General features: G+C 47.5%; 1 long non-coding RNA gene across 1 annotated transcript; it reads left to right on the plus strand.

Annotated features, from left to right (window-relative positions):
- Window positions 1-368: 368 nt before the first annotated feature.
- Window positions 369-24,377, plus strand: LOC129736027 (uncharacterized). The gene is made up of 3 exons (XR_008732147.1): window positions 369-3,676; window positions 6,433-6,609; window positions 8,421-24,377. It is a non-coding gene; the product is annotated as an uncharacterized LOC129736027 (long non-coding RNA).
- Window positions 24,378-26,495: the final 2,118 nt, after the last annotated feature.

Consider the following 26,495-nt stretch of genomic DNA (forward strand, 5'->3'; position numbering starts at 1 on the left):
AAACAGTCCAGATTTACTCTTCTCGATACCTACTGAAAGCAAAATTAAACCTCATTATTTGCAAATGGAATAATAGATTTCAACGTGGGATCCTGTTTTCAGAAAGCTCTCGCAGGTCTCTGGAACAAAGGCTATGAAGTGAGCCAGACATGGGTGTGCCAGTCTTCTGTAAATAAAAACATGCATGTGCATAAGTAGGTCTAACAAGCACTCAGACAGAATTAACTGTAAGATCTGTATCTTGCCAACAAATCTGTCTAGCTGCTGAAGTTTGGCTTGTGGGGTGGTTTTTTTTTGTTGTTGTGTGTTTTTGTTTTGGTTTTTTTTTGTTTTGTTTTTTTTTTTTAAGTAGCAGTGCCTCAGGCAAAGGTATGTGTGGCCCAGAGAGGAAAAGCTGAAAATGGTCTGTATAAAACTTGCAGTCACACCTTACCTGCCTCCTGTCCCTAGGCAGTGAAAGCCACCAAGACTCTGCAAAACCTCCTCCTGATTACAAGATTCGTGCTTATCCAGGCAGGAAACTAACACTTCCATGGGACTTGGGTGGCCCATTGCTACTGAAGAGGACATTTGCAATAAATTGTTGGCAGTCCTTTCCTAAAAGCAGGAAAAATACCTGTAGCTTCAAATAAACCTGGAAGGCTGCAATTTGCCAGAGGCTGGTGAATGATGAGTGTTTAGTCTTGTCGGGTAACATGTTTCTGGCCAGCGGTACCCTCTCTTTAAGCATGCAGAGCAAGAGGGAAAGCTCATTTCTTCATTGCCTGCTAAATCAGTGCATTGATGGAGAGGACATACCTGCTGGTTGGTGGAGGGATAACTGATCCAAACCACTCATTTGGACAGGCTCAGGAAGATGGCAGAAGTAGATGCTGCTGGTTTCTTGTGTCCCGTGTAACTGTGCTGCCTCTTCTTAGACCTCCCAAAAATGACACCGGAGCAAAATAATGACTGATGCGGTTCCCTGGGTGCCTAACCCCTGTGACTCAGCTGATGGGTGCAGTGCTGCTCTGCGTGGGAGACTTGCTATCTCTCTGCTCTGGAGTCTGCCTCTCGGTTTGTACAACCTGCCTGGCTTCCCAGCTCCCAGCTCTGTGCACTGGTGGTGACTGAAAATTTGCCTTGTGTATGTCCGTGTATTGTGTGTGCATCAACATACTGAGACACACAAGTCATAAAAGAGGGCTCCTGCAGGTACAAAGTTGAAAGTTAGGAAATGCTGTGAGTGACTGTTCACGTCCAGATTTTGCTCCCCTGTGCCTCCGTCCTGGGCTAAAAATCAGGCAGTGGTCCTGTGGAAAAATACAGCATTTCATTGACATGTGTATGCGGAAGACAGGATATTCTGGGAAAGTTGGTATTTCCCAAGTCCCAAGTGTCTGACTTCATAACTTCCTTGACATTCCTGCAGGGGAAGTTTTTTGCATGCAGTTTCCCATTGGCAAACAACAGCCTTCAAGTCAGGCCTGAGAGCAGCTGCCATGGCAAAGCCCTTGTTCCTCTGTGTCCTGGTTTTGGCTGGGATGGAGTTCATTTTCTTCTTAGTAGCTGGTACATCGCTGTGTTTTGAATTTAGTATGAGAATAATGTTGATAACACGCTGATGGTTGAGTTGTTGCTGAGTAGTGCTTGCTCTAGATCAAGGACTTTTCAGTTTCCCAAGCTCTGCCAGTGAGCAGGTGCGCAAGAAGCCAGGAGGGAGCGTGGCCAGGACAGCTGACCCGAACTAGCCAAAGGGATATTCCATACCATAGAATGTTGTGCACAGTATATAAACTGGGGGGAGGTGGCTGGGAGCCACTGATCACTGCTGGGGGGACTGGCTGGGCATCGGTCAGCAGGGGGTGAGCAACTGTATTGTGCACCACTTGTTTTTTTCTTTTGGATTTTATTCCTCTCTCCCTCTCTCTTACTTTCTTTACAATTGTTGCTGTTGTTGTTGTTATATTTTATTTCAATTATTACATTGTTCTTATATCAACCCATTAGTTTTACCTTTTTCCTGATTCTCCTCCCCATCCAGCTATGGGAAGGGGAGTGAGTGCGTGGCTGCGTGGTCCTTAGTTACTGGCTGGGGTTAAACCATGATGCTTCTGCTTCCACCCTTTGCTTGTTTTCCTCCCCGATGCTTTCCTCTTCCCTTGTCTCCAGAATCCCCAGTGCAATGTGTGGCAATGGTGTTTAAGCCTCTAGAAGGGGCACTAGTTTGCTGTGGGGTATTTTGGTTCAGTGCTGAAAGGTTTCTGAGGCATACTCTGGGGAGGATGGGGAAGAACAGTGGGGGAGGGGGTGAGAGGGAGCAGAAAGGTTATTCGTTTATAATGCTTTATTTACTGGAACAAAATTGGGATAGCAGTTCGTAAGTCTAGGAAAAGGCATGGCTTTAGCCTGAGGGCTCTACCTGCTGCATTTGAGATCTACTGCAAATAATAGTAATCTCCAAGCATTTCAAGAAACCTTCACAAATTGTTTATTATGCAAAATGTTAGGCAGCCTAAATACAGAAGTAACAGCCTGAATGATTGTGCCTCAAACTGCTTTTTACACCTGTTTCTTAACCAACATTTATGTGCTCCAAGCAAAAGTGTTCTTTGCCCTCTGCCTTACCTTGGCTGGTTTATCAGCTTCTAGGGAAACCAACTGGCCACTTGTGCACCATAAAGTGTCCATTTTGGTGGCCCCAGTGAAATGGGTCCATGTTTTGTGTTCTGTCACGAGGTAAGATGGCTATTGGGGCAGGAAGTATTCTCGGAAGTCAGTGCTGGCTTGGTATGGCTGGGCATTGGGGTAGCGATGGAAACCTGCTCTCCAAGGCTGGCTGGTAGGAGCTTTGAGTGCCATTGCCTGTGTCCAGCCAGGAGGAGGTGAGCAGGAAAGGTCAGCACTGATGATGATCTGTAAACCACCTCGAGGAGATGGGAAGATGCATAAAAATAAGGTGGTGGGGCTGGTGCAGTAGGGGAAACAAGCTGCTCTGGAGGAGCTTGAGAGGCAAACGCCTTTGCATTCAGCAATATATGGAGTCAGGAAAAAGTGTCTGGAGAGCCTAAAATGGAGCCTGGGAGATGAACTAAATGAAGCACGTGGCTGGCTGTTGTGCCAGGCAGGACCGGCATCTGGACCTCCTCCTTTCCTCACTCTCTTCTCTCTCATCTCACAGCTTCTACTGCTCCTTGTTGGCAAGTTGTGCTTTTTCCCAGTGGGTAGTCCACAGCAGGTTCCACCAGCATCCTCCTGACTGCATCTCTTCTTTCAAAGGCTGTACCCAGGCAAGTCTGTGAAATACTTCATCACAAGGCTGCAGATAGCATGTACCTGTGCAGAAATGGGTTACAGCTGAGAAGAAACACCACTATAAGACATCAGAAGGTCAAGGCTGTCAGAAAAGATAGTAGCATGGAAATGACTTGTATTAGGTAAGTCCTGTGGCCTCTCCAGTCCAGTGTTGTATCTGATGTGAAATGCTTGTGGACATAAGTGAAAAACCCTTGCAGGTACATATGGAGTCTTCTCAAGAGGTGAGTCTTCTCCTCATGTCTGTTATTGACATTGTGTAACCGTGGGGCATGGGCTTTTTATTGCTCCTGAAACTCTCTTATTATTTAGTTGTGCATATGAAGATTTCATAATACGAGTCATGAGAGACCTGTGGCCTTGATGGCTGTGAGCTCCATGGGTACGTGTGTGTTTTCTTGTCTCTATTCTGCTCCCTGACAGATTCTTTCAATGATGTTTGCATTGGAATATGAGAGGAAATTCCACATAGCTTTTAAATACTATTTATTTATGTTCTCTCCTTTTCTTTCTCTGCCTGCTTTGGGTTCCCTCTGCCTCATCCTTGATTTACTGCTGGCCACCCTGTCTTCCTGAAGTGATGCGGTTTTCTGGTTTGCCTTCTGCATGGTTTGCTCCAACATGTGCTTGCTGGCCTGGCATTTTGACCGCTACTGTGCTGTTCGTTCTCACTTTTGGCAAGCTGTTGCAAAGTTTTCTTACTCTCTGGATGTTACTAGAGCACTGTGCATCATGCAATGTTTCCCACCTTATGGCTTCTTCAGGGGAAAAAAACTACCTTCAGCATTTCCCAGTATTTCTGAGGGGTTTTCTACAGGTGGAAATGCATGCTCCATGGGAAGCTAGATTTCTACTCTGTCCTAATGCCCTGTGACATCTTTTCATGCTCCCTAGAAGTTACTCCTCACAAGGCACTCATGGGCTCTGTGAGGTGAAAAACACCGGACCCTTTTACCTGAGTACTTTCCTTCTACGTTGCTGGCTCTTGGCTAAGCCACAGTTTGGGCTTAAAGTTTCCAGCTGGAGCTGGATTTGGTATTACTGCTTGTGAACCGGTCTGTAGCACAAACACACCAGTTCCACCAGATGCTGGGAGCAAGAATGTGGGCCTGAGTAAGGGCAGGGAGTATTTAAGCATGGCTCAGAGCTTGGCCTATGTGTGTATGGGATTGCAGGCAGCAAAATGGGAATAGTGAGCCTGGAGCTGCAAAGATGCTTAGGGTGAGCGAGTTCAGCCATACCCTGTGCACAAATGCAACAAATACACAGAATCTGGGGCAGAGCAACAAAACTTCATTTCCACACTCCTTCTCTGTGCTAAGTCCCCCTGGAAGCAGACCTTAACTTTTGCCTTACTGCCCTATAGCATGTGAACCATGGTAAAACCCCTGCTTGCTTTTCCTGGGACATGGTTCACATCCATTTTGAGCCATGTGGGATTCCAGCATATTTCTAGACCTATGATCTTGTCTATTATATCTGGTCTTCTTCCATCCTTTCACTGACAGACAGTCCCCACTTCACATCTTGAATTCCAGCTGCCTGGAAAACAATCAGCAAATAAACATTGGAGGAAATATGGGGAAAAAAACAACCCCTGTCTAGCAGTTGGGCTTGCTGCCTCCAGGCAGGTGCAGGCTGCATGTGAACAGCAGCAATTCACTCAGCAGTGCTTTTGGAAGCAAGGAGCTGACGGCACTGGGAAAGCTGAGTGATGTGATGGGTCTGGGGCCAGGGAAGCATCGCGTGTGGATGCCAAGTAGACAGCTGAATTTTAGACACTGCTAATTTTAGTTCAGCACGATTTGCTTCACTGAGCTCTCCTGATGCACTGAATGCTGTCATTCAGGTTAATCATAATTCTTTGCAAGACTTAAAACTCTTGGATACACAAGAATCTGGTCTGAGCATTATTTTTTCCTTGAGATGAGGTTTTCCTGTGTGCTCTGACCTTACCATGAACGCGTGTTAGACCAATACCAGTAATTGGGAACCTGCTTTTCCATATTCTCTCCATCTCATTATGTTCTTTAACCTATTTTACATGTAAAACATTTCATAATATGCAGCCAAGTGTTTAAGCATTCAATTCCCTTGCTTTGCCCGCCCCTCCTGTTCCTGCAGTGGGTTGCAGATCACTGCCTGGAAGCGGGCAGGCAGAGCAGGCAGCAAGGTGAGTTTTGTTCCTGTGAGAATAACTCCTTTCAAGTAATTCTTTATCCAAGGTGACCAGTGTGCACTGATACTGTATCTCAGCTGAAAGCACAGCAATTTCTGACAGTGCAGTCATCTGACCCCACCGTTAAACAGAGCTGTGCTCCGGTCCCCAGGCAGGATTTCTGCAGACAGCCAGGGGCGGGTACAGCTCCACACATCCTCTGTCTTCTTTAAATCCTGCAACTTTTCCCTGTGTTAGGCTGCTGGGCTCAGCTTCCTATGTGTTTGCAGTGGTGAGCAGGGAGAGGGCCTGCATGAGAATCACCCGCGTGTAAAAATGAGAGAATGGTTAAAACCCGATTTGAAAATAGACCCAGGCTAATAGAGTTTCATTTAATCACCGGGTTGCCATTCAAGATTCAATTTGTGTAAGTTATGATGAAATGTGGTTTCCACCGGGCAAGTATTCAGTGCTTCACATAATGAAAATTGGCTCTTTGCAGCAATTTCTAAACAGACGCAATTGCAGCTGCGGTGGGAAGGCTGAGGCCTTCTGTTCCTCCCTGCAGCTGCTGGCCCCTTCCCGTGGCCCTCCTCATCCTCATCCCCAGCCCTGCTGTGTGCAGCTGGGAGCACCCACGGGCGTGGGGCCAGCGGTGATGGGGTTCGTTGCACGATGGTGACCAGAGGCAGAACTGGTGCAGGGAACCTGGGACTATGGTTGCATGATTCCCATGTATTTCTGGGATCACTTAAGAATCATATGGTATAGGTAGGAGTTGGTGTACAACAGCAGTGGAGTGTAGGAAATTTGTGTCATTGCCAGTCTTCTCTGCTTGCCCTGTGTCCTTTCAAAGCTGAGCACTTTGCTTTGTCTTTCTGGTTTCAGCCTATCAGGCTCCACCAGTTTTCTTTGATTCAGATTTACAAAGCCATGCCTAGAGAAGGCGATGTCATATTCCTTTTTTTCTTTTCTTCTAGCAGTACCTGCTCAGCATACTGCAGCCAGGATGTTGGCAGGAGTGTGACACTAGGTTTGCCCTCCGAAAAGCCTGTTGAAGTCTGGTCTGTGCAAACCAACATTGTTCTACAGCGGTCCCTCTCTGAACGCTTCTGCTCTAGAAGAAGAGCATGTATAAAGGCAGCTTTTTTACAATGGTGAGGGGGCTTTGCATTCAACATTTGGTTTATTTTGTCATCATTTCCAGCAAAGACAACTTTTGAACTTGTAGGGAGTTCCAAAATGGATCCTGCAAGGTCCTGCACCACAGTTGGGGCAGCCCCTAGTATCAACAGAGGCTGGGGGATGAAGGGGTTGACAGCAGCCCTGCAGAGAAGGACTTCGGGGTTCTGGTGGATGAAGAACTGGACATGAGCCAGCAATGTGCACTTGCAGCTCAGAAAGCCAACTGTATCCTGGGCTGCGTAAAAAGAAGTGTGGCCAGCAGGTCGAGGGAGGTGATTTTGCCCCTCTACTCCACTCTGGTGAGACCCCACCTGCAGCACTGCATTCAGCTCTGGGCTCCTCAGCACAGGAAAGACATAGACTTGTTGGAGTGAGTCGAGAGGAGGGCCACAGAGATGATCAGAGGGCTGGAGCACCTCTCTTGTGAAGACAGGTTGAGGGAGTTGGCGTTGTTCAGCCTGGAGAAGAGACGGCTCCAGGGAGACCTTTTTGGAGCCTTTCAGCACTTGAAGGGGGCTTATAAGAAACACGAGGACAGACTTTTTAGTAGGGTTGGTAGCAATAGGGCAAGGGGTAGTGGTTTTAAACTAAAGGAGGGTAGATTCAGACTAGATATAAGGCAGATATTGTTTATGGTGAGTGGTGAAGCACTGGAACAGGCTGCCCAGGGAGGTGGTAGATGCTCCATCCCTCGAGACATTCCAGGTCAGGTTGGACGGGGCTCTAAGCAGCCTGGTCTGGTTGAAGATGTTCCTGCTCATTGCAGGGGGTATGGGCTAGATGACTTTTAAAGGTCCCTTCCAACCTAAACCATTTTATGATTGCTATGATTCTATGATCCGTGGGATCTGATTACAAGAAGGCTGGGGAAGGATGACAGTCTTTATGCCATACCTCCCACCTCCCCAGTGTGCTCACCTTGCTCCTGGAGTAGTCCTTGCTGCAGAATCAAAGCAAGAAAGGATTTAATTCCCCTCAGAGATACTTTCCCAGCTTGCATTAACATCCAAGTCACAAGTAAAGATCTGTGGAGATCAGGTGCACAAAGCTGGTATAATTTTCAGGCAAATATGAGTCCTAGCCACCAAACTTTTAAGAACTATAAATTTCAAGACTGGCCCATTTATTCAAAAAAATGGGTCTTGTGGTAAAATTCTCCCTTCAGTTATGAAAATCTCCATGTGATATAAATTTGTCTTTGTACCTGGGCAGAATTACTGCTTGTGTCAATGAGGTTCCTGCCCACATGGGGGAGGAGAGGGAGGAAGGCAGGGAGCCGCCATGCAGCACCACAAGCAGAGACTTCCTGCAATGCCTTTGCTAATGGTGTGTTTCTGGGAGCTGGTCCAGGGCCGTTTCAGAGCATCAGTATAATTTTACTGTTATTTTTTGGGTTGAGTTTTGATCCATGAGGCTTTATCTTTGGAAACAACCATTTCCCAGAGCAGTGTCCCCATCCTCATGATGAAGGGCTCTGCAGTACATTCTTTGGTTCTCTAAAACATGACAGTCTTCACAGACCTAAACCATTTTCTGGCTGATTGATGGCAACTCATTTAATGCAACATGTAGGTCTAAAACTATGAATATATTGAGCTGTGGAACGATATATTTCTTCTTCTCGGGGGTGTTTATCGTACACCACTTTCACTTAAAATGGAGGGAGCAATTGCATTTTATCACCTGTTTGCAAGAAGTCATTATCAGAGGCTAAAAAATTTACAGGCAGAACCTCTGAAATCTGATGTCTTGACACACTATGTTTTTATTGTTTGCTCTACAGCCCTGGTGGAGGCACGGTGAAAGCAGACTCCTTTCTGGCCAGGCAAAGGTGTCATACTATGGATATGGACAGAAAGTGACTCAGTGTGAGCTGTGAGTGGGACAGCAGCTCTGGAGCACCTGCCTGTGTGCATCTTGTCACCGATGCTACATGTGAGGCTGATTATCCCTCTTTAATCAAAGGATGGTAGAAGCAGTTGGCCAGAGACAGGCTGTCTGATCCAGGGACGGCTGTGGCAAACAGAGAATGTGAAAAGATATTGGGAGGAGACGTAAGTGTGTGTGCAAAGAGCTATGGCTGTAGTGGTAACCTGCATTCATCCGGAGAGCAGTCCTCGCACTGACCACGTGCTGTGGCCACATCCAGGGCCTCTATCAGAGGAGTCTTTGTCTTGCAAGCAAAGAAAATAACTGATTGCCTGCTTTTCAGCAGTTTATGGGCCAAATGCATGTCTGGTGTAATCAGCTTTGACTTCCACGGGCTTAAATTTGGGAGAGGTTTCAAGCAATTTGTCTCTTCTGTCATTTTTTGTTTAACAGTCACCACACATTGGGATCCTTGTGGTTGTGGAGTCTGAAGGAATGAAGTTATTGCTGTCTGGCTAATCCAGGGCTCTTTTTGAACAACACCTATCTCAAAAGCTGAATTTTTATTTATGTTTACAGAGACCAGACTGGGCTCAGCTTTGCCACTTTCTGGGTTAGATGTCAGTATTTTTTATCTGAGGGCCTTTTTTAACTTGTCAGGATTTACAACAAATATGTCACTAAAGGATTTTTTTGCTGACTTGCCCCATATTTAATAGGGGGTGAATCCTTCAAATTGCAAACACATGCATAGTTAATAGCTTAATTTATATTGAACACATATTGCATTACACTAATGATGAGCTACATGGTGATCATACAGGGTTCTGTGCAACTGAGAATGTCGCACATCCTTACCAGGGTTTAGGAAATGGAAACAAGCAAGAAACACAATGCATAGTTTGAGGCAGCCATCACCAGAAATTCCTCCCACAACACATTAGGCTTCAGCACTGTACATGGTTATGTTTTCAAACAGATCACCTAGCTTTGCTCATGTTAAATACACACCATCTTATGCACAGAGGCTCAGTTCCAGCTCCTGCAGCCACTTCAGCATTTGCATTTCCTTTGCTCTTTGTGACCGTAACCATAGAACCTACTACAACACTTGGAAAAATATAATCTTTGGCATTTAGTAGATTTTCTCCACCCATATGCATGTGCACTTTTGAAGAAGCAAACAGAAAATCCACGTAAGTCTGGTGCCTGTAGCCAGGAAAAGCTATGACCAGAGAGAATTTAAAAAAAAAAAAAAAAAAAAAAAGGAACAGTTATAGAGGGGAAAAGCATTTATCTGGGCAGTTAGAGCTCTGCCTCCAGGAGCCAGTGCTACACTCTGCCAAGCTGCGTCGTGCCATCCTGGCAGCACAGATAGGCTACTAAGGCAGAAATGGGTCAGGGGCACGTGCCCTGCACCAAGGTGCTCAAAAGAGCACCTGAGCGGGGTTTCAGCACTGCACAGGGCTTGTGCTGGCCGTTACAGAACAGAGGAGTTTTAATGGAAAGGAACACAAATAGCTACTATGAATGGCCCTGGGCTAAATGGCTCACCGAGGCTATTTTGGCAAATACTTAGGAATGACAAATATATTCACCCATCAGGGCTGGCTCAGCAAATAGGCTGGATTAATGATAATGATTGCAGTGAATAACTCGACTGGATCTACTGGTAGTCTGAGAGTGAGTCATACTGGCAGAGAAAATAAGGACAATCAGATGGGTTGCTTGGGTGCTGGGTGGCATGGAAAGAAAGAGGAGGCTTGTAGTGGAGGAAAAACCGACCCAACCACTGGGGCACACAGCTGGGATGCGAGGCACAGGCACAGATCCTCCACTTTCCTGCTTGGAGCTGGTCAGAGCGGGGTTCAAACTGTGGAGCTGCTCTGGGGCTTCTCCTGGCAAAACCGTGCAGAGAAGTGAGACACGTCAGGCAAGACCAGGTACAGGCAATGAAACTTTTGTAGACATGGATGCATTTCCATGGGAAATCTCAGTTTCTTTGAGACAGACTTTTCAAAAGACAGACCGTTGTGTCAAAAGGCCCTTGCCCACAGTTCAACGCCATCTCTTCTATATTTCAGTAAGTCCTGATACCCTTATGCTCTCTGAATGGGCACAGCTTCAGCTGCACTGTATCCAAATGTTCCCATACCTATTTCCTCTTCCTTTCCCTTCCCAGCATCTCTGTCCCTTGTGGCCAAGAGCCATCCCCTGTCCAGTCCCAGGAGGGCCACTGAGATCCAATGAGTTTTGCTCAGGAGTGGGATCTGCTCATGCAGAAAACATTGGAGGATTTAGGGCTGAGCTTGTTAACACGGTCCTGGGAGTGAGTGCTAGGGAGGCATTGAAGCTGCCAGTGTTCCTAAAACTATTCCTTGCAGTAGATTTAGCATTGGCAGCACAGCTCTTTTCAACCCATCCCTCTCTCCACACTGTGGGGCTGGTTCATGCACCAGTCTGGAAAAGCCCTCCTTTCAGCTTCATCTTTTACTGCTGCACAAGGAGCTATTAGATTCATTTTGGTTAATCAGGCCCTTTTGCTGCTCTTTCTGGATGCCTAAAATGTGAAGGACTCACAAAAAGACATGTAGGTCATCTCCCATGGCTTCTGCTTTTTCTTCTGGCATCACGTTTTGGGGATCCCCAGGTCGTGTGGCTGTGTAGGGCCTCTTTTTAAAGGGTTTCTGCCTGGAGAGGTTCAGATCTCTTTTGCTTGCAGACACCTTCCTGGTGGGGTCTGCTGGCTAACTGGGGTAGATAATGAGGATGGCAGAATGGATTTATGAATGACTAGGTTACTGGTTATGTTACTTTAATCACAGATCCTAGTCTTGCATTGAGTACAGGAGCTCAGCACTTCAGCACCAGCTACCGCAAGATTTAAAGATGAAGAGAGCAAACTGTGACCATGATTTTTCTCCAGCAGCACCCAGGAGAGGCAGTTCAGAGATCGATCCTCGAGAGCATATGGATCCCAGTTGTCCTCCATCCCCTCTTGCTGGGGATGCAGCTCGGTGAGCACAGTGGCAGAGTGAGGCGGGCTCCAAGCCTAGGTAGGACAAGTGGTGTGACTGCTGGAAGGGGCTGAAACCTGCTGGTCCTGGGGCTGAGAAGTCCTGGTGCAGGGGCAGCCAGCACTCAGAGCAATGCCTGTGCACAGCGCGGGGGACTGGGAATGAACTCTTGCAAAAATACTAACAATAATAATAGTAATATTATTATTAACAATAACACAAAAAAAAATAGTCAGACCTGTATTTCACATTTCTCTCTGCCCTTCCAGCAACCCTTCCTTGAAAAGTTTATGTCTACATTATAAGAAGCAGTTGCATTTTCAGGCAGCCAAGTCCTCTCCCTGCTGTTTTCCATAGCTGAGCTGGCCTTTGCGCAGCCTCGGCAGCGCGGGGGCCTTTCACGGACAGAGCCGTGTTTGTCTCGGAGGCATGTTGAACTTGGCAGGTACCGCACATCTAACTCCAATTTAAACTACCACCTTTCCGAAGGAAAAGAGTCTGCCGTACACAAGGGCAGCTGCCACAAGAAAAATCTGCTGGCCCAGCTGGAAAACCCAAGCAGGGTCGTTACCATCTTTTCACACAAATTTTCTGTGCAATCTCGCAGACACTGATCCAGCTGCCATTTTTTTCCAATTGAAAAAGGCTAAACCGGGGTGGCTCAATTGCAATTAACTCAAATAGACTAATGTGTGCTAAACCAGGCTGAAATACAACCTTGAAACACATGGGCCAGGCTCACCCCCTGCTCACAAAGAGCCATCTGTGGTGCGCGTGGATCCGCGGTCGAGCCTGCTGTGCTCCTTGGCAGCCTGATCCTTTCCTGTGGGTTCGTCGCTTCCCATGAGCTGCAGCAGAGTCGGTATCTGATCATGCATTTCTTTGGACCCTGGCTTAGGTGGGGTTTTTTCCCCCCATTTGACTAGGAGGAAGCACAAGCTGGTTGCAGATGGGGAGAAGGCTGGTGGCAGGTCTCCACAGGTGGCAGATCCTGTCCTGGAGAGTCTCGGTTCATGTGCTGGTGGGAAAGGGGAAAGCTGGTCATCCTGCACGGGGAAGAAACCTCTCTTTGGAGGGACAGCTCTCAGGAGGAGCAACCCTTGGACACATGTTGTGTCTGTGGGCAGTGGGGAAGAAGACGTGGAGCATTTCTGGGCACCAAAGCCTGCATGTGCACCACTGTGGAGTACAATCGTTCTCCATCGCTGTTTTCACCTCCCCGTGAAGCTTGCCATCAATAATACAGTGTTTCTTGTGCAGCTGAGAGCGGAAAGGGCGGCCGCATGGGAGCTGACTCACTCTGACTCACTTCTCCGGGGAACACAGGGTCGTTTGGGTTAATCTCAGCCCGAAGCATACCTAGAGACCGCTGGGAGAGCGAGGGCATCCCTCTCCTCCCCCTGCCTGCGTGCCCTATTGTGACCTGCAAAGCCAGCTTGTCCTGGGGCAGGGAAAAGTCCCTTCCGAGGACTGGGCTGAAGCAATGGATGGAGGGAGCCTGGTCTGTGCCACCAGCTTTCCTGGTCCTCCACCAAAGCAGCAGCTGCCCCTCTGGGAAGTGCCAGGAGCCCCATTCCTGCAGGAGTGCTCTGGATGCTCTGGGCTGGGCGGACTGATGGGGCAGCCAGGTCTCGCTGGGCACTTCAGGGCAGCAGCTTGACCAGAGAAATGCAGCTGAGCTCACTGCAGTTTTTTCCAGTCTTTTGAACTTGCCCTTTTGGGAGCAGCAGAGAGACAGGGCATAACAGGCTCCCAGGAAACAAAGTTGAGTTTTCTACACTTTATCATTTAATGGTGCGAATTCTGAGGTTGATCTTTGCTCAGGCAGAGTGGAGATTTATTATACTTGATTTGTTAGGAAGGGAGGGCCTGGGGGAAGGGAGAGTGCAGGAGAGCCTGCCTGGCTGCTGGAGAGTTGTGTGTGCTGTGGTGCTGCTGTGTGCCCAGGATCTGTGCTCTGACAGGCACAGCCTGGGCTGGGGGCAGCGGCCAGGTGAAGTCAGTGCGGAGCTTTCTGTGACTCCTGAGATAACACTTCAGCTTGCAGGGATCTTCATGTTCATTTTTCTCTTTGCTTTTGTTTCTCTCCCAGAATGAAAGGGTGAATACAGGAGGGCTGATTGAGCAGAAAGGTAAAAGTTCGACACCAGCCTGTATTACCATCTTTCTGACAGGCTGCATGATGCTGAGCCCATCTGATGGGCATAGCTGGGGTTAGGAAGGATGAGGGAGGAAGAAGGAGTGTTTCCTGAAATGCTTGTCTCCAGGCAGTCTAGACCCAAATTCAAATTTTCTAGTAAAAAAATAAAAAAAAAAAATAAAAAAAATGCTTTGACACTGACAGTCTGCCTAAATATGTTTTTACAGGAACTGTTAAGTTTTGGAACAGGATAGCAACTGTGACACAGCAATAAACAAAATGTTAAAATAAATGAGAATGATTGAGATTGTCTTTGTGGTTGTACACTGATGATGCTTTCCAGATCCAGCTACATTTTTCTATTAGTGGCATACTCCTCCCTCATCCTCTCCCTCTTTTTTTTGTCTACCCACTTCCTATTTTCTATTTGCCCTCCTCCCAATCTATTCCTTCCACTATTGCTTTGAACCTTTATCCCTCCTAACATTTCCTGATGCCCAAAGGTTTTTGCAGTTCATCCAGTGCAAATACCTGTTTTCTAAAGCCTGCAAGAGGTTTTTGTGTCTTTCTCTGAGGCTGTGGGGTTTTTTTTTCTCAGTTCACTCTGCAGACAGGAGACCACCACTACCCCAGAGCATGGCTAGATCCAGTAGACAAGATCCAGTCTCAGTTTAGCGGTGCTCAGGTGCCAGCAGTGACAGTGTAGTCACTGTAAGTCTGAGCTCAAGGAGGGCCGCAAAGCCTGTTAGTAACATGAGCTAACACTGGGACAGCCGGGTCAAAGTGACTGCAGCCTGCCAGAGCTCTGATGTTCTCAGCACCCTGCCCAAAAGATTACCAGGCTGCACCTCTGGATTGATAGGGACACACATGATAGATTTACCTGCTGGTCCCCTCCCTGTTTATTGATGTCTGGTTATCGCTGTCTATTACCCCACCCCACTGAACTGGAGCAGCAATTCTGAAGTCTAGGGCAAGGGGGGTCAATAAACCCATGAGGCACAGCAGTAGCGCAACAGTGATAACAGCTCTCCAGTGAAAGGTGTGAAGCCTCTGTCTCCCTCACCTCATCTGGATGCCTTGTATGGTACCCAGAAAAAATGTTGCTAACACCAGCCCTTGTGCGTTGTCATCTTGAATGTGTAGCAAGACCTTGTTATCAAGGTCTCCTCTTCTGGATGGCAACCAGGGCTCTGATGCACAAAATTAAAAATCCTGTGGCAGCTTATTTCCCATTAGCAGAAAAAAAACCAAAAACCCAACAGATCCACTGAATTAACCAAATGTGTTAATAATACAAAGTGTGGCTTGTCCTCTGTCTCATCCCTGTCACAGTGTCCATTTATGCTGTTTCTCTGCACTTGCAATTTCACGTTCCACAGCTGAAAATCATGTACTTTGGTTGGGTTTTTTTCCATGTGTACCCCATGCCGAAGTGCACTGGCAAAGCTGCTGGGGGAGGCAGGAGGTGCCGGCAGCCAGGCAGCTGGGCGCTTCTCCCTGCAGGGCTGGGGAGGCAGCTTCAGGCTGGGCAGCATGAGGAGCCCCGTCCTGCTGAAGCCAACAGCACTTCCATATGTAAAAGTGTTGAAAGCTGTAGGATCAAGCTCAGCTTTGAGGATTAACACTCGGGAGTCTGTGTACTACGTGCCTCCAAAACCGATGTGATTAATCATGTTTTCATTTGCCTTCTAGTTCTTGACCTTTTTGTGCCAGCACTTTTAAAGCTTTCCCTGAAACTGGGAACAAGGAGCAGTTTTCTCCGTAGACAGCTGAGCTGCTAGTGTAAAGATTGGGAGTGTCAGGACTTGGAGAGGAACACAAAGTATTGTCATACTTGCAGTGTAGTTGTGGCACCTTGCAACATTTATCTCATTGCTTCCTCAGCAGCCTCTTCCAAACTTGGGGAGGCAGATGAGTTAGCTCAACTTTTAAAAAGAAATAACATTTATTCCAGCTAGAAAGTCTAAAACTTAAGTCTCCAGATTGCATGGTGAAGTTTTGCAGCAGAAGGTGGATTCAATCGCAACCAAATGTTTTCCTAAAAGTCATGGCTCTGCCTTAGCATATAGATATGTTTCTGCTTTCAGAGAGTAAATATTGCTCTACGGTGCTGCAATTCATGCTGCTGGGGAGGCTGGCACTAATGCAAATATGCTGTGAAGCTATATGCTTCCTGCTCACTCGAAGCATCAAATTCCTCCCACCTTGAAAAAGCTGGTTTCCTGGTTATATACAGAGCTGGTCTTATCAGCCATATACTTCCCTGGAAACAAAGTTTCTTCCAAGAGTTAAAAATATGCATGACCCCATAAAGAGTTCAAAATATGTCCTAGTACCATTCAGTGAAAGCTGCTTAATTGGAACTCCCACACAGCGCTTTGCAATTAATGGTGATGCTGCCATTCAGAAAAAAATAGGGGAGTCTCAAAGTCAGAATACAAAATGCAGTAACGTCCTGTCTGAAAACATGGTGCACAGCTACAGACATAATTATCTTTCATCTCCTTATGTCCTGATCACGAATGAGTCCTGCTCTCCCAACCTATTTTTCATGTGAGGCCCCTGTGCTATAGGAGAGCCTGGGGGCCGTACAGATTAACTGCAGCACATGTTCCTCTTCCCTGCACTGAGCAAGGGGTGTGAGTGCTAGCTATCTCCCAGGTCTTCCTTGCTGCACCATTTCAATCCTAGATTCACTGGGCATCTGCTCAAAGGCACCTGAAACTGAAGATGCTGCTTTGGGCAGAGCGGGGGAGAGAACCGTCTGATGCAGAATCCCTGAGTCATGTCCCAAATTCCCCTCTGCAGCAAGGCTGCAGGGTAACCTTGAGCTGCGCTCCTCTTGGCACAGAAGGTATAGCAGGATACTGCCCTGACCTTCTTCGTGGGAACACTTGCGGGAGAACCCCCTGCAGAGCTCCCCAGCCCAGGGCTAGTGAAAAGCCAGCTTTGTAACATGGGGAGAGCCAGCATCCTTCATTAAATCACAGAGGAGCACAGCTGTAGGTAAGGATCCTGTAGCAAATGAGATTTTCCTCCCTCTCTAGTCTCTAGTTCTCCCTTGTGCTCAGGCCTGAGTTTTCTCACTGACCTTCGCAGAGTTTGCTGGGGATGCAGGTGTTGGGGGTCAGTGCAAGTGGGGGGCAAGAGTGCCTTTATTTAACTTCTTCACATGTAACCAACTGGTGAATGACATGAAAAAACAAAGACTTCAGGCATGTGTAATTATTACAAATCTGAAGACCTCAGTTGTGTAATTATTACAAATTTGGGGTGGAGGGGGGGGTTAATTGATGATGGTCAAGCCACCCAAATCCCAGCAACAGTGTGATCTTAAGCTCCGCTGCTGCTTTTTTGCAGGGCATGTTAGGCTACGGGAGGAGAAGGCTCAGGGGCACCTGGGCTTTGCTTTGTTTGCCCCAAACCCTCCCCCTAGATTAGACAGAGCAATGAAAAAAAAAAAAAACGATCCCAAACCCCAAGGACAGGGATTTCCTTGTTGATGAGAGCAGACTGGCTTGAGCAATTCCTGGGTGCTTTCAGCAGGCTAACCACAAATTTGCCGCGGAGCCTTGCGCTCTGAGAGCAGTGTGGGTAGAAACTGCTCCCCTTTGATGTTGGACCTTGAACCCATCTCATTTTCAGTGTAACTGGCCTTGTTGCCATGGTTGTTAGAGCTTGCAAAGGTGAAGTGGTGAGTTCACACCAAGAGAGGCTGGAGGCAGCCGTGTTTCTTCCTTCTGTCTCCCACAGCTGCCCCCCACCCTCCGTCTGACCACACTGAGGTTTGATGGTGGGGAGATGCATTTAGCTTAAGTCAAACCAGCCCCACCGCATCCAGCCGTGCATAGCATCCCATTGCCACAGGACTGGGGTGGGCTGGCTCCCCCTCCACCTGCCCCTGCAAACCTGGTGGCAGCTGCCAAGGTCAGAGTCTTGCAAGCAAGCCAAGTCCTTTGCATAGCTACCGCAGCTCTTACCCACTGTGTGCAGGACTGGTGATGATCAAAGGCCAGCTATGAGTCATCTCAAATCCAATGAATGATCATTAGTTGGGGGAAGAGGTAATTAGACTGGCTGCACTATCTTGCTGTTATGCTTGGGGGAGTAAAGGGGTGGTACTGCTGCCACTGAGGAGCTTTATTTGTTAGGAGTGACTCATTGGGTATGCGTCACAAAGCATACATGGGAAAAATTACCCGTGCTCCCTGTTGGGAGTTGAAAGTCCATTGCAATGTGCCCAGACAATCCTGGCAGCTGCCTGATGATGATAGCATCACCTGGTGAGCGTTCCCTTCCCTTTCATCTCGCCTAGAGGGAAACTATCAAAGCCAGGTCTGCTCTTGCCACCAGTAACTCCATGGGCTACACACCTGCCCCACTGCAGAAGCTGAGGGGGAAATGGCTTTTGACAAAGCTAGTGGAGAATCAGAAGAATCAGATGCACAACCCTGGTATCCTGGAATACCAAGGCCCCTCAAGGACTTTGTAGTCCTTGAGAAGGAATTTAACCTGCTGATCCAGGTCAAAGATTCGTGACCGCTGTGTTTCGGTAATAAGCTACAGTGAAGTTTGATTGCAAAGCCGAGACATTTGCAGCATCCAAAAGCTGTCCCCAGATCTGAATTTCACAATTGAGTTGACCCATCTTTTGTTCAAAAAGAAAAAGATTGAGTGAAATTTTGTTCTTATTTGACTGATTTTTATCCCATGGACTTGAAAATTTAAATTGAAACAGGTCTTATTAATAAACTCAATAACGTTTTAAAGATATATTTCCTAATGTTTCTGCTTCCAGAACAGCCTGAGGTTTGGAAAGACAGAGGCAATCAGCAATAAATGGTGGCAAAATAATTGCTTGGATCTTTACATTCTTACTGCACTTTGAAACCTAATTTTAGATTGCAGCTGAGGCTTAAGGTTTGTTCTTCATTTTCCCAAACTGTTTTTGTTTCTTCCACTAGTACAAGCCTGGTCCAACCATGTTTGCCCTTCAAAACTTAGTTCTGAGACGTGCCCAGAACAGAGTTACTGAGTGTAATGAATGTAAACACTGGGAAGATTACTTATTTCCTTTGTGCATGTTCAGGTTGGAATTTGATTACACCACTTGAAGAATATCCTCTTACTGTATGAAAACACAGTTATGGAGATCTGATCCTCACCCTCACTGCAGTGGAGGAGTGCTGCAAAGGTGTATAGCTGCAAAGCAAGCCTGTCATGTCTTCTGCTGGTATGCTGTCCTCCAAGCCTGCTGGGATCGCTCTGTGGTGTCTGCTTTAAGATGGTGGATCCTAGGCCAGATATTTCTGCTTTTTCATGAAAGCAGCCTTTGCATAATCTCAGACACCGTGAGTGGGTAATGAAGGGCTTGGAAAGGCGCTGAGAGCTGCAGCACAGCCAGAAGCCGGGTGGTACCCCTCTGCTGCCCAAAGCAGAACCACATTTCCCATGAAGGCACTCATCACCACCTGCTCCATCTGTGCCCCCTGGCTAACATGCAGCCATTGCTTTCCTGTGCAGGGACACCCGGAGGGGACCTGTGGGTGTCTCTGCCGTGGCCCTGGGGAGGTATCCAGCTCGTCCACTGAAGATATGTGGCTGCAAGCCATTCACATCCACTGCAGCCACTGGGTGCACCTGGCCATTGCAGCCTGCGCAGGGATCGATACTGGAGATGGATGAGTGTCATGGTTTAACCCTGGCCAGCAACCAAGCACCACGCAGTCGCTCACTCACTCCCCCTCTGGAAAGGAATGTGAGACTCAAGGGCTGAGATAAGTGTTTAACAGGTAAAGCAAAAGCTGCGCACGCAAGCAAAGCAAAGCAAGGAATTCCTTCACTGCTTCCCATGGGCAGGCAGGTGTTCGGCCATCCCCAGGACAGCAGGGCTCCATCACGCGTAACGGTTAGTCGGGAAGAAAAACGTCATAATGCCAAAGGTCCTGCCTTTGCTTCTCCTTCCCCCAGTTTATATACTCAGCATGACATCGTATGGCATGGAATGCCTCTTTGGCTAGTTTGGGTCACGTCTCCTGGCTGTGTCCCCTCCCAGTTTCCCGTGCCCCTCCAGCCCTCTCACTGGCAGCGCCCAAGGAACCAAAAAGTCCTTGATTTGGTATAAACATCACCCAGCAACAACTAAAACCATCAGTGTGCTATCAACATTTCTCTCACACCAAATCCAAATCACAACACTGCACCAGCTACTAGGAAGAGAGTTAACTCTATCCCAGCTGAAAGCAGGACAATGAATTAAATAATTAAATAAATGAATTGCTAAACACGTGCAAACACATCTCTCTCTCTCTCAGGCACGCACACATGTAAAGCCAGGAAAAAAAAGGGGGGACAGAACTTCAATGTCATGACAATCCACTGGAAAAAGGTTAATACCTGACCTGCGAAAATTCTGCCATTCTCGTCTCAATGTCCAAGAAAGAGACTAGTGAAACCAGGTGGGCACCTTTCCAGGAGGTTTGGGAAAGAGAGACAATGGCTTGGTTGCAAGTCAGTAGGACACTAGGGAAGAACATGGTATGCCCTGCAAGACCTGCACTGTTTTGGTTCAACCTTGTTTTATCTTTCCAGCCTTAGAGAGTTCCCTGGGTTTGAGCTGCACCTTCCCAAAATGTGGACGCCGCTCCCAGCTGCTGGGGAAGCTGCAGACCGTGCAGCATGCCAGGCAGCACCTGCCTTACCCAAGCTGGCTTGAGGTGAGCTCCCTGGGGCACCCACTGCCTCGCACCACAGACCAGGTGCTGTGCAGACACACCAGCGCTCTGATCCCTTCTGGTCAGAGCCCCTGGGTATTTCTGTGATGTGGTAGGGAATCCTGTCCTGTTTTCCACCTCCAGAGTAAAAGCTCGGTTTGCTTTTCCCTCCCCCAGCAGTCTGGGTGGCTTTGTTTAGAAGAAATTATACACTAAATAAGAGCCAGTATGAAAGGCCAAACTTTGAACGGATCCGTGGTCAGGACTGCACTGCGGGTGGCATGTGGACAGGCGTATCTCTGGGAGGCTGGTCTCCTGAGCATGGAAAACAATATGAGGGCAGATGTAGCTGCAGGGCTGTGGAGCAAGCTGTTGGAGGGACACCCAGAACCAGGGACACACGCTGTGTTTTCCAGTTAGTGGGAAGGCCATGCCGTGCTGCTGGTATCTCTGCTGATGAAACCACAGCTTGGCCAGATGTCCCTCATTTTGCTGTGAAGATACCTCTCTCATGGAAGAGACTCTCTTGCCCGTTCCTTTTTCTTTCACTGTTTTCAAGCCCGGTTCACTAAACCACCCTGTGTCATCCACCGGTCACGTCACACCTTTCTGAATTCACACTAAGAGCAAATCAGGATGGACGGTAGCTAGATCTAAGTGATGACAAGTGCTTACATCCATAGCATCAGCATGGAGGTGTGCGGGCACACACCCACGCCCACAAGGACCGCTGCTCCCGTGGGACCGCTGCTGTGGAGCGGGATGAGCTGCCCCAGCTGTTGCCCTGGTGGGGTGCAGAGAAAAGCAGCCTCTCAGGTGGGAGTGGGAGAGGAGACCAGACGCTGCTGGGTGTTTTGTGCTAACATCTTACTGAAAGCTGCATCAGGTACTGGAGTTAAAATTGCTCCTTCACACCCTTTCATTTTTGCGGTCGGTTTTGCCAGGATTTTTGTGAAGCCATGAAAGGCAGTTAGGAAAGACAAGGCCAAATCCTGAGCTGGGTAACGATCTGATGTTGCATCAGAATGCCCCCGCTGATTTTCTGGCCCACAGTTTTCAGTCACGCCAGCTGCAGGTACAGCTGGCACAAAGTCTGAGTACGCAGAGGGTGACATTGCAGATCCACACTGAAATCAGTTGAAACATTGCTGTCAGAACCAGGGACGAGATTTCACTGAACTTACTCAAAAGACAAAGATGGTAGTGACAAGGGAAATGGTGTGAACCTAAACCTTCTTGCGTTTTTAAGATTGCAAATTTAGTCTTCCTCTAATCCTTTCTGAAGATTTCTTATCAAGTGTTTCTTTTCCCCTGCCACTAAGCTGCTGCTGCTGGCTGCCAGGGGGACCGTCAGTCTGTCCCACACATTTGCCAGGCTTCATGTAGTTTCTCTGTCAGGGAGAAGGGAATGGTGATGGAGAGCAGCCTGATAACTAAGTCATCCAGGATCCCTTCCTCTGGGTAGACCATTGCTGCCCAAAGCAAACCCAGCTCACTGGCAGACAGACATTTCATCTCTGGAGTCTCCTGCAGCTTCAGTGAGGCAGGGTTAGATGTCTTCTCTCCTTGCTTCCTCCCCCCCAGGACCGAAACAGAGAAGCAAGTGGGGTCCAGTCTGCCTTGAAGTCTTAAAATGTTTCAGATGGGCTTTGGGGAGAGAGAAAGTCCATAGCAGAGCTGGGTCTCAGAGAGATACAGGGTATTTATCATGGTCCAATTTTCTTTGCTCACCAACTGCAGTCTTTTGGTAGTGGTCTATTGGTACAAAAGAAAAATAAAACCCCTAGTAAGTCAGAGTTTTATGCTAGTTATTATACCATTATCATGATGACAAGTGACTATAAAGTAGATAAAGGATGTAGAAAATCAGGTTTTCTTTTTCAGCAAGTTGCTCTTTTAGGTAGAGTTAGTTTCATGTTAGCTTCGCACTGCCTGACATACTGCATTATTTTTAATAAGCTAAAAATCCCCTCCAAGATTGTTGTGGCTGAAGAATTAATAAGGTAATGTTTCCATTTTAGGAAATCCCCTGAAAACAAAATGTAAAAAAGGCTAAAAGCCACTAGTCTGATTTTCAGGGATCCTTATTGCCCAGGGCTCCCATCAGTCAGTGAGACTGGAGGCAGCACAGCATCTCCCAGATGCCAGCTCTAGAGCACTGAGGGGCTTTACTGGTGCAGATGGGAGGACAGCCTGGCTCATAAAAAGAGACAGAGTGTATCCCAGAAATTCCCATTTCTTTATTACTCATTTCTGCCACAGTGGGACCTCTCTCAAGGCTGCCTCTGTGGCAACGGAGTGGCCATGGTGCACACAAATGAGCCTCTCCACTTTTTTTTTGTCTAGACCTGATACTAGAAAAGCCATTTATCTGCTTTTCCAAAGAGACAGTCATAGAGACGGGAACCTTCAGCAAATGGGAAGGGAATTAATTTAAAAAAAAAAGAAGTTTGCAGGTGTAAAATGTTTGTCATGCTAACACCTGAACAAACATATCACTGTTCCCTTGCTTATCTCCTTCCCACTCACTGCCTTTATTGAGTCCAGTGTCCTGCTAACTGCAGACATATTCATCAGGCAGTTAGATTAGAGTGAAGTCACTGCCTCTGTACTGTCTTATCTAGACCATTTAAATGTGTCATATAGATCAGGGCCAGGCCAAAGGGCTTTTTTACACCTTTGTGATGACGGAGCTGCTCACTGCTTCCTGTTTACATGAATCTCCTGTGCCTCAGAGGGAAAGCCAGCCTCCTCTGCAGCTGCAGCAAAGTCCTCTGTTGTCCCACCTCTATAAATAAGTATATATAAATACATAGTATTTTTCTCCTATTCCACCTTCATTTGATCATTTGCAGCCCTTTTCCCACGAACATCCATTTTCTCCTTCAAAAACCAGATTGATGAAGCAAGGTCTCTTTTTGACCCTGTATCTTTTGCACCCATAGTTACATTAGCAGCAGAGTTTTGCAAATATCTCTCAGTGATTTCTGCTGCTATGCATTTGTTCATCCTTGGTTTGTTTCTGGGTTTCCCTTCCTTTGCCTGCTACCCAGCTTTTGCTATGAAGGGGCTGATGTACGGAGGCGAAGCTGCCCCAGCTGCATGGGAAGTCTGCCCAGGGCGGCACCAGGGCAGGGCGATGGAGGGAAGAAGGGACAGCAGCTGGTGCAGGCAGCATTGCACTGCCCTCACCACGGCACTGCATGATGTTAATGCCCCATTTCTGCCTCTCTTCCCTCCCCTGCCACCACAGGCAGAAGCCTGGTGGCTGTGACCTGGGTTTTGGTCTCTCTCCTAGGGCCTGGGCTTGCCCTCTGTCCATTTGGGTTTTGTCTACCCAGCCCACAGCCCTGGAAAATGTGTCAGGGAGTTTCTCCCTGGAGGAACAGAGAGAAAATCTGTTTTCACATGTACTTGAAAAACAAAATCTCACCCTTTTCTTTCCCCTTTTTACATTTTTGATGACAGTAGATAAAACAGTATGCACACAAGAGCTTTGAGAGTGTCGCTGTCTGCCTGGTGTGTTAAAAGCATATCCGTAGCGGGCATTCAAAACACAAGATGCTTCTGTGATAAAACATGTTGCGGGCACCATGGCAGCAGTGCACTGCTATGCTCTAGCTGGGATTCCTAGTCCCCAGCTATCAGAGTACCTCTGGAGATGCTGCCCTGGTTTTCGGTCACCTCCTTTTTCTGTTCCTTGTTCCATTTCTGGTTCATTAAAATTAGAGGTGGACTAAAGGTATGTCCTGGGAACTGAACATCCTCATGCTTTGGGAGATCTCTGGGTCACAGCTGAATGCAGGAGCAAATGCCATGGTTGAGTAAAGGGGACAGGGTCACAAATCAGTGCAGCAAGTGTCTGCCTTTTTACAAACAGCCAAGAAAAACCCAGAAAAATCTTCACAGCCTAATGCATGGATTAGTGCTCATGTACAATGTACATGGTTATAATATTCATAATAAAAATAAATATGTTTACCGATTCTGTAAATCTCCATAAATTATTCTTCCTCTTTTGCACTTAATGTAATTCTCCGAAGGCTCAGAAATGTGCATAGTGAGTCTCTAACGCACGTTTTATCTGCTGATTTCCTGTGGCTCTGTATAGACATTTTAACTTCAACAGAACATCTCAGCAGGAACTTTCTTATCAGGATTTCTGAGACTTGAAACCATATTCAGAACATCCAGTAGAAAGATTTCTAAGTCTCTGGAGACATCCCCGCTTAAAACCATATTTGCTTTCCTGGCAGTTTCCTCTGAGAGCCTTTGAATGTGGGGAACAGTGCCATGAGTGTTAAGCTTTTCTCTCCCCATCGCTACAACTCCAGCAGGCTTGTATGCTTGTACTCGCCATGCTGCCAGGGAATCTGGTGTGTTGCGAAAGTGATTGAGATTATTATGACGAAAGGTTCCCTCCACCTTTTGTCCCAGGAACCTCTTTTGCCCTAGGAAATGTTTGTGTTTCTGAAAATGGCTTAGCAATAATCTTGCTGCAAACTGCTCTCGTAGAGGAGCCTCTCCTGTTTGCAGCACCCTGCGCTGTCACGGGGAGCGCACTGAAACAGATGCATCATGTCTGGCAAATTTTGTGGTGCTAATTTCTACTACGGCAGTGATTTTCTTTAAGTGGCTTCCTGGGATAGAATAGGATGAGACTATAGCATGTAAGTGATTAAATAGAAAGATCTGTCCTTGCTGCAGACATGATTGATGCGGGCTCCTCGCTCCTTGGCGTTGCGTTCTTCTCCATCTGTGGAAGTCTGACGGCCCCTCACCAGCATGTCATTGCAGGCAGTCCATGAAAGCTACAGGTGTGCGCAGTGCCTCACATTGCAGGTATGGTGGATAGCCCCCAAATGAGGGGAGAACCAGAATGCGCTTGGGAACCGCTAATGGCTTCATAAACTTCGAGAACATAACTTTGAGTGGCTGTAAGTGACAGGCAAGTCCCCAGAGTGATTTTGGTCATGTATTCACTCCAATGCAATGTGTACAGTAGCTATTTTTGCTTGTTTGCATAATAAACCTCTCTCAGAGGTTTTTGCCTTTTAAGTTCCCCCTTGAGTGGCATTTATGAAGGGTGATATTGTCATTTTCCCTGTGAAGAGGGTGATGCTGTCACCACTTCAATAATGGCTGTGCACTGAAAGCAGGTTTTAATGCCTTCAGAGCAAAGATCTCTCTGTAAGCAGGACACCATGTAGCCTCCGAGACACGAAGGCAGGCAGATCTAAGTTTTTCTGTAGCTGAGGCAGGGTAATACAGGGAAACCCTGCGCCAGTTTCAGAGAGAGAGTCAAGCAGCAGCAGCCAGCCCTTGTGGGTGCCTGTGGAACAGAATTTGGGTTTCCGAACCCAAAGCCTCCGTCACTCCGGTAGGAAATCCTTCCCTTCAGGTAGGTGTTGTCTTGCGCTTTCCACTCTATGGATTTGCATGGGAAGATCTCATCCTGCTGTCGAAACAGCAAAGCTCTCACATTTTATACTCTGCCGCAAACTAGTAAGTATGAAATATATTCAAATGCAGAAGACAGTCTGTTGCCTTCTTGCAGAAGCTGATCAATATCTTCTCTCTCAGTTAGCACTGCTTCAGTTAGCAGCAGCCAAGCTGTTGGGTTTAGGCTTCCTGGGCTGACTTTATTTTTAGCTAGGAGTGGCATTTTTCCTCTGGAAGCTTTCCCTGCCTCACATCATGCAATGAAAGCTGCTTGCTGGCATGACACTTTCTCCTCCTTGCTACTATGTTCCCTCTGCTGACATTGTAGCCTTCAAGACATCAGTTTGCTTATTAAATTATCACACTGCCCACAGTGAGAGAGAAAAGTGACTTGGTGCACGGCTTGCAGCTGAGCATCGTGTTGGGCACCTGCCTGCCAAGGGGCCAGCTGGCGCTGGGGAGGCGGGCAGGCTGCAGCGGGTGCTGGGGACAGGCAGGGCAGGGGCTGCGAGGGGGCTGGCACTGCCATTTTGCAATGCCATTGAGCCCACCAACGCCTAGGACCCCTCTCTGTGCCGGGCCAGACAGCTTCACGCCTGCTGGAGAGAGGCGAAGGTGTGCTATGCATGGCTGCAGGAGAAGCATTTCTGTTGTCAAATTCACAGGGGGAAAAA

Source organism: Falco cherrug, chromosome 4 (genome assembly GCF_023634085.1).
Source record: "Falco cherrug isolate bFalChe1 chromosome 4, bFalChe1.pri, whole genome shotgun sequence".
Taxonomy (NCBI): Eukaryota; Metazoa; Chordata; class Aves; order Falconiformes; family Falconidae; genus Falco; species Falco cherrug.